We start from the raw sequence: 16,973 nt of genomic DNA, 5'->3' as shown, positions 1-16,973 counted from the left end.
TTGCTGAGTGGATTAAAAAACATGATCCAGTGACTTAGTGTCTATAAATTATTCACTTTAAATGTGAGGACACACATGGCCTGAAAGTGAAGGGATAGAAAAAGATATTCTATACAAATGGCAAGCAAAAGAAAGCAGGGAGAGCTATACTTAGACAAAAGATTTTAAGTCAAAAATTGGCAAAGATCATTATATAATGATAAAAAAGTCAATTCAAGAGGAAGATATAATTGTAAATATATATACACCTAACATCAGAGCAACGAAATATATAAAACAAATATTGGTATATCTGAAGGAAGAAATTGACAACAATACAATAATAATTGAAGACTTCAATACTCCACTTTCAATAATGGATAGAACATCTAGGCTAAAAAACAATAAGGAAACCACTGACTTGAGTAACATTACGAATCAAATGGACAATAGACATAGACAGAATTTTCCACCCAATAGCAGCAGAATGCATATTATTTTCAGGGGCACACAGAATATTCTCCAGAATAGGCCATACGTTGTGTCATAAAACAAGTCTTTAAAAATTTAAGAAGATTGAAATTATATCAAGTACCTTGCAGACCACAGTGGAATGAAACTAGAAATCAATAATATCAAGAAAACAAGAAAATTCACCCAAGAACAGGAAAACTAAACCCCACACACTTGAACAACCATTGAATAAAGGAATAAAGCAAACAGAAATTTTAAAATTACCTTGAGAAAAATGAAGACAAAATACATCTTACCAAAGTGTATGGTATGCAGCAAAGACAGCATTAAGACAAAATCTTATAGTGTTAAATGCCTACCTTAAAAAAGAAGAAATATCTCAATTAAATAACTTCTTTACAACTCAAGGAACCAAAAGTAGAAAAACAAACTAAACTCAAAGTTAGCAGATGAAAGGAAATAATAAAGATCGAAGCAAAAATAAGCAAAAAATAGGAAAAAATAAAATTAAGAATTGGTTTTATTTGAGAAGATGAAATTATCCAACCCTTTGCTAGCTTAACACAAAACAGAAAGAGAAGACTTAAATACAGTGAGAAGTTTTTTAAAAAGGAGACATTACAATAGATGACACAAAAACCAAAAGAATCAGAGACTACTGTGAACAATTATATCCCATTGGATTAATTCTTAAAATCACACAAGCTATCAAGACTGAATCGAGAACTAGAAAGACAAATTGACCAATAACAAGCAAGGAGATTGAATCAGTCATCAAAAACTTTTCAACAAAGAAAAGCCCAGGACAAGATGGTTTCATAAATGAGTTCTATCGAACATTTTAAAAATAGCTAATACTAACCATTCTTAAACTATTCCAAAAATAGAAGATGGAACACTCCCAAACTCATTTTATAAGAACAACATCACCCTGATTCCAACGCCAGAAAAAAACAACAGCAACAACAACAATACAAGAAAAGAAAACTGCAGGCCACTATCCCTGGTGAATATACATGTAAAAATATTTAATAAGCTGCTAGCAAACTGAATTTAACAGCACATTAAAAGGATCACACACTACAATGAAGTGGGATCTATTCCTGGGATGCAAAGCTGGTTTAACATGAAAATCAATCAATGTGACACACCATGTTAAGAAAATGAAAGACAAAAACCACATAATCACCTCAATAGATGCACAAAACGCATTTGACAAAATTCAACATCTTTTCATGGTAAACACTCTCAACCAAGTAGGTACAGAAGGAGCTTTCCTTAACACAATAAAAACTATATATGAAAAACCTACAGTTAAAGTCATAATCACTGGGGAAAACAAAGCTTTTCCTCTAAGATCCAGAGCAAGATAAGGATGCCCACTCTTGCCACTGCTTTTCAACATAGTATTGAAGTCCTGGCTGGAGCAATCAGGCAAGAAAATGAAATAAAAAGGCATACAAATCAGAAAGGAAGAAATAAAATTATCTCTGTTTAAAGATGACATGATCATATACATAGAAAACTCTAAACACTCTACACCAAAAAAACAAACAAACAAACAAAAACTGCTGGAACAACCAATAAGCAAATTCAGTAAAGTTTCAGGGTACAAAATCAACGTACAAAAATTAGTGGCATTTCCATATATCAACAGTGAAATATCTAAAAACAAAATTAAGAAAAAAATCTCACATTAGCAACAAAATAGAGTATCTAAGAATTAAGCAGGTAAAAGACTTGTAAACTGAAAATTACAAAACCTTCATGAAGTTTTAAAAGACACAAATAAACAGATATCTCATGTTCATGGATTAAAAGACTTAATATTGTTAAAAATGTCCATATTACCCTAAGCTATCTACAGATTTAGTGCAATCCCTATCAAAATCCCAAGGGCAGAAATAGAAACAAACAATCCTTATATTTATATAGATCCCAAATAGCCAAAGTGCCATGGTTTGGACATTTGTTCCCTCCAAATCTCATGTTGAAATGTAATCCCCAGTGCTGGAGGTGGGGCCTGATGGGAGATGTTTGTGTCATGACGACTGATCCCTCATGAATGGTTTGGTGCCATCCTCACAGTAATTAGTGAGTTTGTGCTCTCAGTTTGTGCAAGATCTGGTTGTTTAAAAGTGTGGCCAATGGATATAGTATGCAGCATTTTTCAAACACATTTTACCATAGGGCCCTTCTTGTGCACTAGCACTTCACGTTACACACTTCTGTAAACACTGCACCTACAATCATTGAGCAATGCCCTGCCAGCTCAATGCCTGTGCAGGTCTGTGATGTGCTGCTGTCTAAATTTCAGCATGGCTTCTCATAGACAGTGGGTTTAGGGGCTAAGGGTCAGCGCTCAGCCTCCTGAATTGCAGCATCCTGAGTCTTTCTTACTTGTCCCTCCTGAAGAAAGGGCATTTACCATGCCATTGGAGTGTATTTTCCTCTCAGGTCATCACTGAAGACATAACAATTGCTTATGTAGGATGATGATGCAGATCAAGTAATTGGCCATGATGATCGCTGCTGACAAGCTAAACATCCAAAGGAACGCGGCTAGCAATAACCAAGAGACAGCTCTTCCAAATGTTCTACATTACGTACACCCTTGTTACAACTTATTTTCATGTTTGGCCATGAGTTAATATGAATTCCAGAAAGTCTTGAATGAGTCCCAGGAAGAACAATAAAAATGATTATCAAGGAGAATAAACTAAGCTGTGCTTGGATCCGTCACTGCTTCAGTGTCCCTGTTGGGCTTTCTAGCAGTGGCCTAAGTGGAGAAATAAAAGATGTCTGAATACACTAGGGTAAGTGAAGATGAGAATAAGGAGCTCGTTGAAATATCATCAGAAGACAATGGGGTGGTGCTGCTGTCCACAGTTACAGCCCAGTTTCCAGGGGCATGTGGACTTCACTACAAGAATCCAGTGTCTCAATGTATGAGAGGTATCCGGCTGGTAGAAGGAATTCTGCAAGCCCTGATGCTGACTGTGGAAATCTGGTATATGTTGTCAACTGTCCCAAAGATAACAAAAGAAAAATGGGTGAGACAGCAGTGAAAGTGAAGAGTAGTCCAGAAAATATCTTATTTAATAGCATTGGTAATTAGTGAGTTTTTGCTCTCAGGTTGTTTTTCCTCCTATGGAAACAGGATCTGAAGGAATATTTTAATACCTTTGGAGAAGTCCAAGTCAAGATACATATTAAAACTGCTCAAAGGGGTTTGGCTTTGTTCGTTTTATGGAGTATGAAACACATGTGAAAGTAATGTCACAGTGACATATGATAGATGAATGATGGTATGACTGTAAATTTCCCAACTCTAAGCAAAGCCCAGATGAGCCTTTGAGAAGCAGCAAAGTGTTTGTGGGGCGCTGTACAGAGGACATGACTGCAGATGAGCTATGGCAGTTTTTCTGTCAGTACAAAGAAGTGGTGGATGTCTTCATCCCCAAGCCATTCAGGGCCTTTGCCTTTGTTACATTTAAAGTTGATCGGATTGCCCAATCTCTTTGTGGAGAGGACTTGATCATTAAAGGACTCAGCATACATATATCCAGTGCCAAACCTAATCACACAACAGCAACAGAGAGAAAGAAGTGGAAGATTTGGGAATCTGAGTGGATTTGGTAACAGTAGAGGGGTGGATCTGGCTTGGAAAACAATCAAGGTATCAAAACAGGTGGTAGATGAACTTTGGTGTGCTCAGCATTACTCCAGCTATGATGGCTGCAGCCCAGGCAGGGCTGCAGAGCAGTTGGGGTAGGATAAGCATGTTAGCCAGCCAGCAGAACCAGTCAGGCCCATCAGGTAATAACCAAAGTCAAGGCAACATGCAAAGGGAGCCAAACCAGGTCTTTGGTTCTAGAAATAACTCTTACAGTGGTTCTAATTCCGGTGCAGCAATTGGTTGGGAATCAGCACCAAATGCAGGATCGGGCAATGGTTTTAATGGAGGCTTTGGCTCAAGCATGGATTCTAAATCTTCTGGCTGGGAAATGTAGACATTGGGTTATGGTTTGTTGGTACGGAATGTACATGGTAAGTAAGATACAAAAATTTTCAAAATTGGTTTGTTCAGTGTGGAGTATATTCAGCAGTATTTTTGACATTTTTCTTTAGAAAAAGAGGAAGAGATAAAGGAAGTGTATAAGTTTTGTGACGTAAAGAGTTACATAAAGAGTTGAATACATTAAGAGTTGAGTTACACAAAGAGTTGAATAAATAAAGAGTTGAAATATTGAGTGGTTGAACAATGAGAACTCATGGACACAGGAAGGGGAACATCACACTCCGGGGACTGTTGTGGGGTGGGGGGAGGGGGGAGGGACAGCATTAGGAGATATACCTAATGCTAAATGACGAGTTAATGGGTGCAGCAAAACAACATGGCACATGGATACACATGTAACAAACCTGCACATTGTGCACATGTACCCTAAAACTTAAAGTATAATAAAATAAATAAATAAATAAATAAAAAAGAAATATTGAGTGGTTGAAAGTAAATGGCTGTTTGTTGGAAAATCAACACATTACAATTGATATCTGTAATATTTTATCCCCAGACTTCTCAAGTGAACTCTTTGCATGCTCAAAATGGAAAACATTGATTAGAACCACATTCTTTTCTCCTTGTCTTCATTTGAACCCCACCATATGATTTTTTTTCCTTAATAAAATCTCCTTTTGGGAGATCATGGTGTCACAGTGTTTGATTCTTTTGTTCTGTTTTTTAACACTTGTCATTCCCCCCACCTGATATACAGAAGTACAATATGAAGCCTTCATTTAATCTCTGCAGTGCATCTCATTTCAAATGTTTATAGAAGCACTTCATTAAAAGTAGCACTGTAAATATCCTGCCATAGAAATACTTCTGTCTACATGCTTTCTCATTCAAGAATTCATCATCACACTTCACAGGCTGCGTCTTTGACAGTGGGTGTTCCCATTTTGATTCACTACTCTTTATTTCATGGAGTCATATCAACGTCATGAACACAAGGCTGTGATATGGAACCAGAGGCTGTCTGAACTTTTGAAACTGTGTGGGATTGGTGGTGCTGCCAAGGCATGGAAGGCTAGTATGAGCGAGAGAAGGAGAGAGTACAGGTAGAGAGTTGATGGTGCATCATCAATATTTTTTAAGTTATTGAAATGTGTCTCTCAATCCTGTAATTTTGGTGAGAGTATACAGACAGCAATAATAAACAATGTATGAATGTCTTTTGTATTCAAAGGATATCCACATGTGTTGGAAGACTTTCAGTGAGCTTTGTTCTTAGGCAACCCACATTAGTTGTTAAGTGCAATGATACTTGTATTTTCCTACCCTTTTGTCAACTGCTGTGAATGCTGTATGGTGTGTGTTCTGTTACTGATACATAAGTGTGGTAATGTGAACTGAAGCTGATGAGTTGAGAATATAAACTGAGCTTGTGGTGTGCTTTGAAGGAGTACTTGGAAGCAGAGTTTACAGTGAGCTCAGGTGTCTCAAAGAAGGGTGGAAGTTCTAATGTCTGTTAGCTACCCATAAGAATGCTGTTTGCTACAGTTCTGTGTCCTGTGCTTGGATGCTTTTTATAAGAGTTGTCAATGCTGGAAATTCTTAAATAAAGCTGATTTCAATTTTTAAAAATGATTATCAGGATCAAAACAGGATATGTGATGAAAGGTTCAATGATTTGGGTTATTTTTGGCCATTAGGTGACACAATACTGACTGTCACTCACTATATAAGCCTCCTATCTTATGTATTAGATTTTATGAAAATGATACTAATTAGCTTCTCACATCTTCAGAGTACCATAAAAGTTAAAAAGGACTTAAAGGCGATTTTACAAATACGTGAGAACATATTGATCATTAGGTTGATAAAACCTGTTTTATTAAATCAGTGCATTTGGAGATTCTGATTTTGACATCTAAGAGGGAACTGATATATTGATTTTCCTTGAGAGCCAGGTCTTTATTTGCACTTGTTGGGGGCTGGACCAGGTAATTGCCTGAAATTCTTCCTCAGTTTCTGTTTATCTTCAATCCCAGCAAATCTCCCTCCAAATTTAATTCTATGGAGAAACTTATGTAGATTATCTCACCTGGCTCTAGTGATCTCAGTGATATCACCAACTGGTATGACATATGTGTTTCCAATGGTATAGTCGATCATGAAATTGTATTTTGATTGTACATGTTTTATATGATCCTAATGATGCTTGTCCTTTTGTGGAGAGCACAGAACATAGGTTGTGTGTTTTCACAGATCTGGTGCAGAAAGTGATAATAAATCAACATTATTGCTGAAAAAAATATAAAATAATAAAAGAGTATGAGACCTCCAGCCCCCCTGCTCCCTCCTCTCTTACTCCCACTCTCACCATGTGATACCCTGGCTCCCCCTTTGCTTTCTACCATGATTGTAGGATTCCTGAGGCCTCCACCAGGAACAGATGTGCTATGCTTCCTCTACAGCCTGCAGAACTGTGAACCAATTAAACTTCTTTCTTTATAAATTACCCAGTCTCAGGCATTCCTTAATGGCAACAAAAACAGGCGAACATATAAAGCAATCTTGAGGGGAAAGAAAAAAGCTGGAGGCATCACACTTCCTGACATCAATTATATTACAAAGCTATAGTAATTGAAATAGTATGGGACTGGCATAAAGCAGACATATCAACTAATGAATCAGAAGAGAGAACCCAGAAATAAACCTACACATTTATGGTCAAATGATCTTCAACAAGGATTCCAAGAACACACAATGGGGAAAATAATAGTCTCTTCCAAAATGTTGGGAAAACTGGATATCAACATGCAAAAGAATGACAATGCACCCTTATCTTACACTATACACAAAGATCAAATCAATGGATTAAAGACTTAAGTGTAAAGCTTGATACCATAAAACCCTTTTTAAAAAAATGGGGAAAAGGCCAGGCATGGTGGCTCATGCCTGTAATCCCAGCACTTTGGGAGGCCAAGGCAGGAGGATCACCTGAAGTCAGGAGTTTGAGATCAGCCTGGCCAACATGGTGAAACCCCATCTCTACTAAAAATACAAAAAAAAAAAAAAAAAGCCAGGTGTGGTTGTGGGCACCTGTAATCCCAGCTACTTGGGAGGCTGAGGCAGGAGAATCGCTTGAACTCAGGAGGCAGAGGTTGCAGTGAGCCAAGATCGCACCATTGCACTCCAGCCCGGGCAACAAGAGCAAAACTCTGTCTCGAAAAAAAAAAAAAAAAAATGGGGAAAAACCTTTTTGACATTAGTCCTGGTAATAATTTTTTAAATGTGACACCTAAAGCACAGGCAACAAAAGCAAAACTAGGCAAGAAGGACAACATCAAGCCAAAAAACTTCTGCACAGCAAAGGAAACAACCAACAGAGTGAAAAGGCAACCTACAGAACTAGAGGAAATATTTACAAACTATGTATCTGATAAGGGGTTGATGTCCAATATATATAAGGAGCGCCTACAACTCAATAGCAAACATACAAATAACCTGAGTAAACAATAGGCAAAGGACCAAGATAGATATTTCTCAAAAAAAGAAATTCAAGTAGCCAACAGGTATATGAAAAGGTGCTGGACATCTCTAATCATCATGGAAATGCAAATCAAAACTACAGTGAGGTATCGTATAACACCTCTGCGGATATCTGTTTTCAAAAAAAAAACAAAAAGATAACAAGTGTTAGTAAGGATGTGGAGAAAAAGGAACCCTTGTACACTGTTGATGAGAATGTAAACTAGTACAGCCATTATGAAAAACAGTATGGAGATCCCTCAAAAAATTAAAAGTAGAATTGCCATATGTTCCAGCAATCCCACTTCTGGGTATCTATCTAAAGGAAATAAAATCAGTGTGTCAAAGAGCTATCTGCACTCCAACGTGCATTGCAGCATTAGTCACAATAACCATAACACAGAAACAACCTAAATGTTCTTTGACAAATGAGTGGATAAGGAAAATGTGGTTTATATACACAATGAAATGTGATTCTACCTGAAAAAAGAAGGAAATCCTACCATTTGCAACAACATAGATGGAACTGAAGGACATTATGCCAAGCGAAATAAGTGAGATATAGAAAGAGAAATACTATATGACCTCACATTTGGAATCTAAAATAAACTCATAGAAGCTGAAAGTAGGGTGGTGGTTGTCAGAGACTTGGGGGAGGGCAAAATGGGGTTATGTTGCCCAAAGTGTACAAAGCTTCAGTTATGCAAGATGAGTAAGTTTTGGATATTTAATGTACATCATGGTGACAATAGGTAGTAATACTGTACTGCATACTTGAAATTTGCTAAACTGATAGATTTTAAAGTAAATCTTAACACACACATACACAAAACAAAAATGGCAACAGTAGAGGTGACTAATTGGCTGGAAGGTGGGGATCAGTTCACAATGTATGCATATATCAGTACATCGAATTGTACAGCTTCAGTACATAAAACTTCATGTCAATAATATTCCAATAAAGCTATTGAAAGAGAGAGAAAAACAAATGAGGAAAAAATAGGCTTTCTTTGGTCAATAATTTTTTTCAAGAATTATATCTCACTGAATGTAAAGTGAGCTTCCTATAAAGTTGAAAGAAAGTTAAAAGTTGTTACTGTGTTTGCAAATCTAAGTCTTGGCCTGAGGATGGAGAGTAATTGAGACATTAAAGATGAAAGAATTGCTAAGAGCTTCAAAGGAAACAAGCAAATAAAACAGAGGAAACAATTATTAGCTCTAGGAAAAGCGAAAGGTTACATAGGAAATAAGTTTATTCTTAGTACACTATGTGACTTGGCTGTGAATAATATTTATATAGTTAGAATAAAATACATGTTGAATTTTTTCCTGCTCAAAAAAAGATCTTTATTACTTCAAATAGTTTCTGAGGGTCAGGAATCTAGAAGCAGCTTAAAGGCTCCAGGTCTCTCAGGAGGTTGTAGTCGAAATGTCTGCTGAGGCTGCAGTCTCCTGAAAGGTTGACTGGGACGAGAGGATGCATTTTCAAGATGGCTCGCTCCCATGGCTGTTGGCAGAACACCTCACTTCCTCCCACTTTTGGCAGGTGGCCTCAGTTCCTCGCCACATGAGGCTTTCCACAAGGCTGCCTGAGTGTCCTCATGACATGGCAGCTGGCTCCCTGCTGAGTGAGCCATTAGAGAAAGAGACAGAGACAGAGGGCCAAACAGAAGCTGCAGTGTCTTTTACAACCAAATCTCAGAAGTGACACAACATCATTTCCACGTTTTCTATTTGTTAAAATTGTGTTCCTAAATCTAACCCACACTCAAGGGAGAGTGATTAGGCTCCACCTCTTGAATGGAGAAGTATCAAGAAATTTGTGGACTTTTCAAAATCAGTACAACTACTGAGGTAGAGAATCCAAAAGAATATGCATATAATTTATCATAATTAGAAAGCTTAGGTTGCCAAAAACAGAATCAATATATAAAATCAATCGTATTTTTATGCAGCCATAAGAGTTAGCAAATGGGATTTTTTAAACAAGATACAAAATTAATAGGAAGATATGATTTTTTAAAAGTCAAATTAATCTAAATTTTTGTCATACTTGATACACTGATTCTAAATTTCATAGAAAAGGCAAAAAAATCAAGAAATATTTAAATATAAGTAGAGAAACTTGCCTTATCAAATATAAAGGTTTATTTTAAAGCTACAGAAATCTAGAAAGTATTTGATACAAAGATGGATAAACTGACTATTGCTCAAAACAGAGAACCCAAAAATGGACCCAAACATACATAGACACTTAATATTTGATAGAAAGGGCATTGCAGACCTATAAAAACAGGCTATTTGATAATTCCTGGGATAATTAGTTGTCCACATTTTTTAAGCAGATTAGATTTTCACCTGATACAAAATGAATTCCAGCTGAGTTAAAGACATAAATACAAAACTCAAAACTTTTTAAAAATTAGAATAATATGTATAGGAGAATGTCTATGACCTTGAGGTAGGGAAGGATCTCTTTAAATAAGATGCAAAAGCAAAATACAGATAATAAAAGATTGAAAAATTTACTGCACTAATTTCTTTAATTCATCTCTAATGAAAATCAACATAGGAAAAGAAATGACAAGCCACAATCTAGAAAAAGTTCTTTTCCACATATAACACCAACAAAGGATTAGTACTCAGAATATATGTAGCACTTTTACTGAAAGAAGAGAAGCAATCCAATGGAAAATGGGCAAAAGGTATTAATAGGCAATTCACAGAAGGAAAAAAATAAATATACAATAAATATATGAAGGTATTCTCAGTCTCACTGAGAATAATCAGGGAAATTCAAAATAAAACCAAAATGAGTTACCATCTCCACACTCATCAAATCGGAAAAAATGTCAACCTAATATTTCAAATGTTCTGCAGAATTCAGAAAAACAGAAATTTGTATATACTGCTGATAGGAATATAAACTGGTAAAACTATTTTTGGAAAACAATTTGGCAAAATGTCGTACAAGACTACTTCCTGTATTCCTCTATGATCACTTAATAATTATGGAGTCTTAGGGAGATGGGGGCATCTGACAGGATTTCCAACTTTCTGTAAGTTAAAGGATGAGTAGAGGAAGTATAATGAGACAAACTGAGACAGCATGAGACAGACTGAGTTTCAGATACCTGTAGAACATTCAGCTGTCGATACCAACAGGCGGATGAACATGTTTCTGGAACTGAGGGAAGATGTCTGTACCATGGACGAAGATTTGGGGTCTTTAGTGTGTAGGCTGAAGGAAACATAAAATGGAAGATCATGAGCCTAAATGCCTGAGAATGCATTCGTTTCACATGTGCAATATCTTTAAAGACAGGTGTTAAGCTAAGTCACTATTGGCTCCTGCTGATTTAAACACACTTGTTTCACCTGCTTGGGGTTAAGTTGGGAATTCTGATGTGGGTGATATAAAGAGTCATGCATCTGTTTAGACCACCAGGTGACCCCAAGTGCTTGGACTTGAACATTTAATTTTATAATACTCGGCTGGGCACAGTGACTCACACCTGTAATCCCAGCACTTTGGGAGGCCAAGGCAGGTGGATTACCTGAGGTCAGGAGTTCAAGACCAGCCTGGCCAACGTGGTGAAACCCCAGCGCTACTAAAAATACTATATATATATATATATCCAGGCACTGTGATTCATGCCTGTAGTCCCAGCTACTCAGCAGGCTGAGGCAGGAGAATCGCTTGAACCTGGGAGGTGGAGGTTGCAGTAAGCCGAGGTCACACCACTATGTCCAGCCTGGGCAACACAGAGAGACTCTGTCTCAAAAAAAAAAAAAAATTATTATTACTCCCATGACCTGAGAAAATAGACTATAATGTATATTCATTATTCTTCTGTGCTCATTCAAAATCTCATGCATTGGATACAATACATCAGATTTCATTCTAAGAGGATTTTATGGACTTTTGCAAATAGCCTGTTATGCTACCTACGTATTACAGGACCAATATAGGGTTAAATCAGTAACTGACAAAGTATAGAATGCTACATCTTCTTACTTTGATGCCATTCTTATTAAAGTTTTGGCCTCTGTTTGGTATGCAATAAGAAAAGGGGTAGTGGAAAAAGAATTTGATTTGGATTCAGGATTAAGATTTAGTGAATGGGACATGGTTAATTTTCGAGCTGAGCAGGGCCAATATAAACTTTTCAGCAAATTCTAGCATTATAGGAACAGTGCTTGAAGAATAAAAGGTAATAGTTTAGGGCTAATAAAATAATATTAAAATTGATGTTATTCATATGGACATTGGGACCAATAAAGTATCCTTTATTGGTTTATGTTTAAAAGCACCACACAACTTCCCTACTTTTGCCTGGTTTCTAAGACTTGGAATTAAATCTCCACTTTGAACTACCTATGTCAGCTGTCTCCTTTTAGGGTCAAGTGAAAACAAAAGTAACATCTCAACCACCTGCCTCCTAAACAAGAGAAGATTCAGGGTTTCATTCAAAAGGAAACTTATTCAGAAGAACAATGTCAGCCTTAGGTAAGGTCCCAGTTTCTTGGCTGGCAGTTCAGGCCTCCCCAATTCTCCAGTTTCTGTCCCTGATGCACAAGCATCACTAATGTGCATTTTCTACATATGGAGATAGGCAAGAAAAAGGAATTGGATGTTGCCATTCATCTGACAAAATGCAGCTTGCCCTTGACCTGGGAAATCTCATTCTGTTTCTCGAGTGACTCAATTCTATAGATTATGAAGAAGTGAGGGCTAATGCTTCAAAATGCTCCTGTCAGCCAGCACCAGGTCTGAGCATACAATACAGTTGTATGGTGGCATCCAGTTGTCAACAAGCTAGGAAGAGACCAGGCCAACTGCTCACTTAGTGCGAGTATCCATAAATTTCTCTATAGATATAGACATGTATTGGATTGCAGATTTCTGCTTCAGTGTTAAGAAGTACGCAATATATTTACCATGATCAGTTTCTAAAATTCAAGGGTGTTGGATAAAAGAGGCATTATGCTAGGTGCATACAACAGAAAAACAAATCAAGATGTGGTCCCAAGCCTCAACCCACACACACAAATAACTATATTACATCATGGAAATCTTGTGGAAGGCGTATCAAGTTCTCCAGGAAGACAAATGAGGGAGCAATGACTTCTTGAGTGAGATGAAGGGGAAAGTCATGGAAGAGGTGGCATTTTAGCCAGGTCTTGGAGAATGAGTAGGGTTTTCCAGGTTGAGACCCTCCAGCCATAGGCAATGACTTAGACAAAGCCCTTATTTTAGGAGACATTGAAAGGAATGTATGGGAAAGGTTACTAGAAAGGGACTTGAAACACGGGAAGCCCCAGGTTCTTAAGAGTCTTGCAATTTAAAGATTTTGGACTATAACCCAGTAGTTCTGAAACTTTAATGTATATTAGAATCACTAGGCAATCTTGTTATGATTTGGATTCAAGAGTTCTGTGATATGGCCAGAGATTCTGCATTTCTAATAAGCTCCCAAGTGATGCAGATGTTGCTGGTCTCAGCAGCACACTTTTGAAAACAAGGTACTAGAACTGAGCTACCAAGTACAGTAACCACTAGCCACATGTGCTAGTTAAATTTAAATTATTACTATTTAAAATTAAAGTTAAAGCCTAACGAGACTCACTTGAACCTGGGAGCCAAAGGTTGCAGTGCAGTGAGCCGAGACCACGCCACTTCACTGCAGCCTGGGTGACTAAGCAAGACTCTGTCTCAAAAAAAAAAAAAAAAAAAAAAAAACTTAAGGCCTAGTTCCTCAATCACACTAAACACATTTTACCCCAAACACACTTCAAATGCTCAACAGCCACATGAGGCTAGTGGTTGCTATACTGGACAATGCAGAAATAAAACATTTTCATCATCACAGACAGTTCCACTGGTTATAGTGAAAGTTCCATTGATTCTAGAGGACAACACAGCACCATTAAGTATATTCAGAAAGGGATATAATACCAGCTAGTGAAAACAGCAACTATTTTAACACATTGCTTGCCACGAGCCAAAAAACATTTGTGGTAGTTTTAAAATTTGTCCATAAATTCTTTTATACTCATCCCTTTAAGAGGTAGAGCCTCATTTCTAACGAACAAAATATGTAAAATGTGACAGATGTGATGGTGTGACTTTCAAATCTCAGTCATAAAAAGCTGTTGTGGCTTTCTCCTTGCTCTCTCTCCCTGGGGTCACTCGCTCTGAGGGAAGCCAGCGGCCATGTTGTAAAGACATTTTAAGCAACCCTGTGAAGGTGCCTTATGCTGTGAGAAACTAGGCTCCAGTCAACAGCGATGTGATTGAACTATTTTAGAAGTAGATAATCCTCCCGTTCCTGTTGAGATCAGTGCATCCCCAGCTAACATCTTGACAGCAACTTCATGAAAGACCCTGAACCAAAGTTATTCCCAAATTCCTGACCCATAGAAATGGTAAGATAATATCAGAGTCAAAATAATAAGAAGAAGAAAAAGAAATGGTAAGATAATAAATACTTGTTTTAAGCCATTAAGTTTTTGAGTAATTAGTTACATGGCAATAAATAGCTAATACACTATTCTAAGCACTTTGCATACTTTAACTCACGATAACCCTTTAATGGGACCTACCATCTTATCTGCATTTTATAGATGGGGAAACCAAGACAGAGAGGCTAATTAGGTTGTTTATGGTCACACATCCAGTAAGCATAGGAATAGAGATTCAAACCCATTAGGCTAGGATCCAGAGTCTTGCCCTCAACCACTACACTGCTCTATCTTAGATCGGTTAGAACACATTTACGGGGGTAGCATGGAGGACAGCTCAGAGAGCCACTGAAGGAAAGAAGGCTTCCTCTTATTCTGGCTGCATTTTAGGGTCACCTAGAAAACTTTTACCAATGCCCAGCCTCACTCAAGATCAACTGAGGCATACAAAAAAATTAGCCTGGAGTGGTGTCGGGCACCTGTAGTCCCAGCTGCTGGGGAGGCTGAGGCAGGAGAATGGTGTGAACCCGGGAGGCGGAGCTTGCAGTGAGCCGAGATCGTGCCACTGCACTCCAGCCTGGGCGACAGAGCGAGACTCCGTCTCAAAAAAAAAAAAAAAAAAATCAACTGAAGCACAATCTATGAGGTGCTACCAAGCATTGTAGTCTTTAAACAATGTTCCTCCCCACCCCGGCTTCCTGCCCAAATGATTCCAATGTGCAGCCGGGGTCAAAAGCCAAAGACAGAGCTTTGCTACCCCAAGTGTGGGCCCAGAAACTTGTTAGAAGCAGAATTTGTATTCCAACAAGATTGCCCAGGTACCTTTTATAACATTAAAGTTTGAGAAGCACTACTGTAATCCCTACCTCAGGCTATATCTGGTAACGGGCAGCAGCTGAACATCAAACAGGTTGGCACATATGGTATTTGCTGCAGGAACTGAAATTGAGTGCATAGAGAAGAACCTAAGCTTAATATTTTATACAGTGGTTCTTCAAAATGCCAAAAAGACAGGAAGAAAGAAAACTCGAAGAGACAGGTGATAAAAGCAGAAGAGAAAAAATAACTTTTTTCTGTGTCAAAGAGAAATAAAGAACTCCAGAGGGTGATCAGTAAAAATTAGGGTGTCAGAAAAGGCCTGCCTTAAAAGACAAAAAAATCAAACAAGACAGCAAAATTGCTTCTCGTCAGTTTGAGGCCAGGGGTAACTCTATATTCACTGTATGACTTTGGAGGTTTTGTGAAAGGAATGTGAAAAACTGCTTTATTCTACCCTTATCTGTCTACAGTAAATAACATGCCAGTAAAAGTCAACAACTTAAAAGGGAGGGAACAGAACTTACTTTTGCCCTATTCGGTTATCAGTAGTATAATTATAATTAATCCTCAGTTAAGGATGGCCAGCTTTATGACTTATCCATGGACTTTAAATTTTATCAATGCCATCTGTTATTTAAAAAGCCAATCACATATGGCATTTCCTCTATCCTCCACAAGGCTTCCAGGAAGGTGGGAAGAGAGTGTCCTATCAATCTATACATGAGAAAATAAAGTTCTAGGGAGATTACTCGTGGCATCTTCTTACCTCAAAAGAGGGTAGTAGAACCCATGCCCCATACAGCTGCTGGGACAGTATAAGTTTCTACTACTTTCCCAAAAGGATGCATAACTTAAAAGGTAAATCCAAAAACACTTGCAACATAGATGGCAGTGTAACAGGTATTGTCAAACACTGGCATCCATCTGATTCCCTAGAGGGCTTGTTTCAACACAGCTTCCTGGCCCCTATCCCCATAATTTCTGACTTAGTAAGTTGGGCTGTAGCCAGAGAACTTGCCTTCCTAAAAGGTCCGCAGGTGATGCTGATGCTGCTGGTCCCAGGACCACACGTTGAGAACCACTGCAGTACAGCACAAAGAGCAACACTACAGCCTAGTGTTAAGGAGCTGGAACTCTGAGCCAGTGTCATGGTTGAAATCTCAACTCTGCTTCTTCCAAAATGTGTGACCGTAGACAGGTTACTTCGCCTCTCTTTGTCTCCATTTTTTTATTTGTAAAATGAGGGCAACAGTAGGGCTATCTCTTAGAATTGTCATAATTATTTAAAATGTTAATTTATCTAAATGGCACAGAACAGTGCTTAGCAAATTAGAAAAGCTCTCTTAATGTCAGCCATTAACACCAAAGCATGTTAAAAACAAAAAATTTATTTTTGTAGTAGCTTTACCCAGCATAATTAATCCATATTATTTACTTATTTTTTCAGTTATTTTATTGTAAACACAATTATCAATCTTGTTTGCAAATACTACATATAAAACAATAATCCATCAAATTGATACAAGAGATGAGCAGGGAAGTGCTGAGAGAAGGGCAGGGTCCCTGGCAAGGGTTCAACCCTTAGTCCTGTGCCCACAGACCTAGGTGAGAAAAGGCACTCCTGCCTTCACGCCCAAATGTTGCATTTTCCAAGACCACCCTGGCCCACCACGTCCCTATCCTATGCCTATTAAAA

At 37.9% G+C, this 16,973-nt stretch overlaps 1 pseudogene; it reads left to right on the top strand.

Annotated features, from left to right (window-relative positions):
* Positions 1 to 3,251: 3,251 nt before the first annotated feature.
* LOC100588300 lies at positions 3,252 to 4,466 on the top strand (annotated as a pseudogene).
* Positions 4,467 to 16,973: the final 12,507 nt, after the last annotated feature.

This window comes from Nomascus leucogenys, chromosome 11 (assembly GCF_006542625.1).
Source record: "Nomascus leucogenys isolate Asia chromosome 11, Asia_NLE_v1, whole genome shotgun sequence".
Taxonomy (NCBI): domain Eukaryota; kingdom Metazoa; phylum Chordata; class Mammalia; order Primates; family Hylobatidae; genus Nomascus; species Nomascus leucogenys.
Note: the sequence above shows the minus strand (reverse complement) of the source record. Positions and strands in the feature narration are given on the sequence as shown.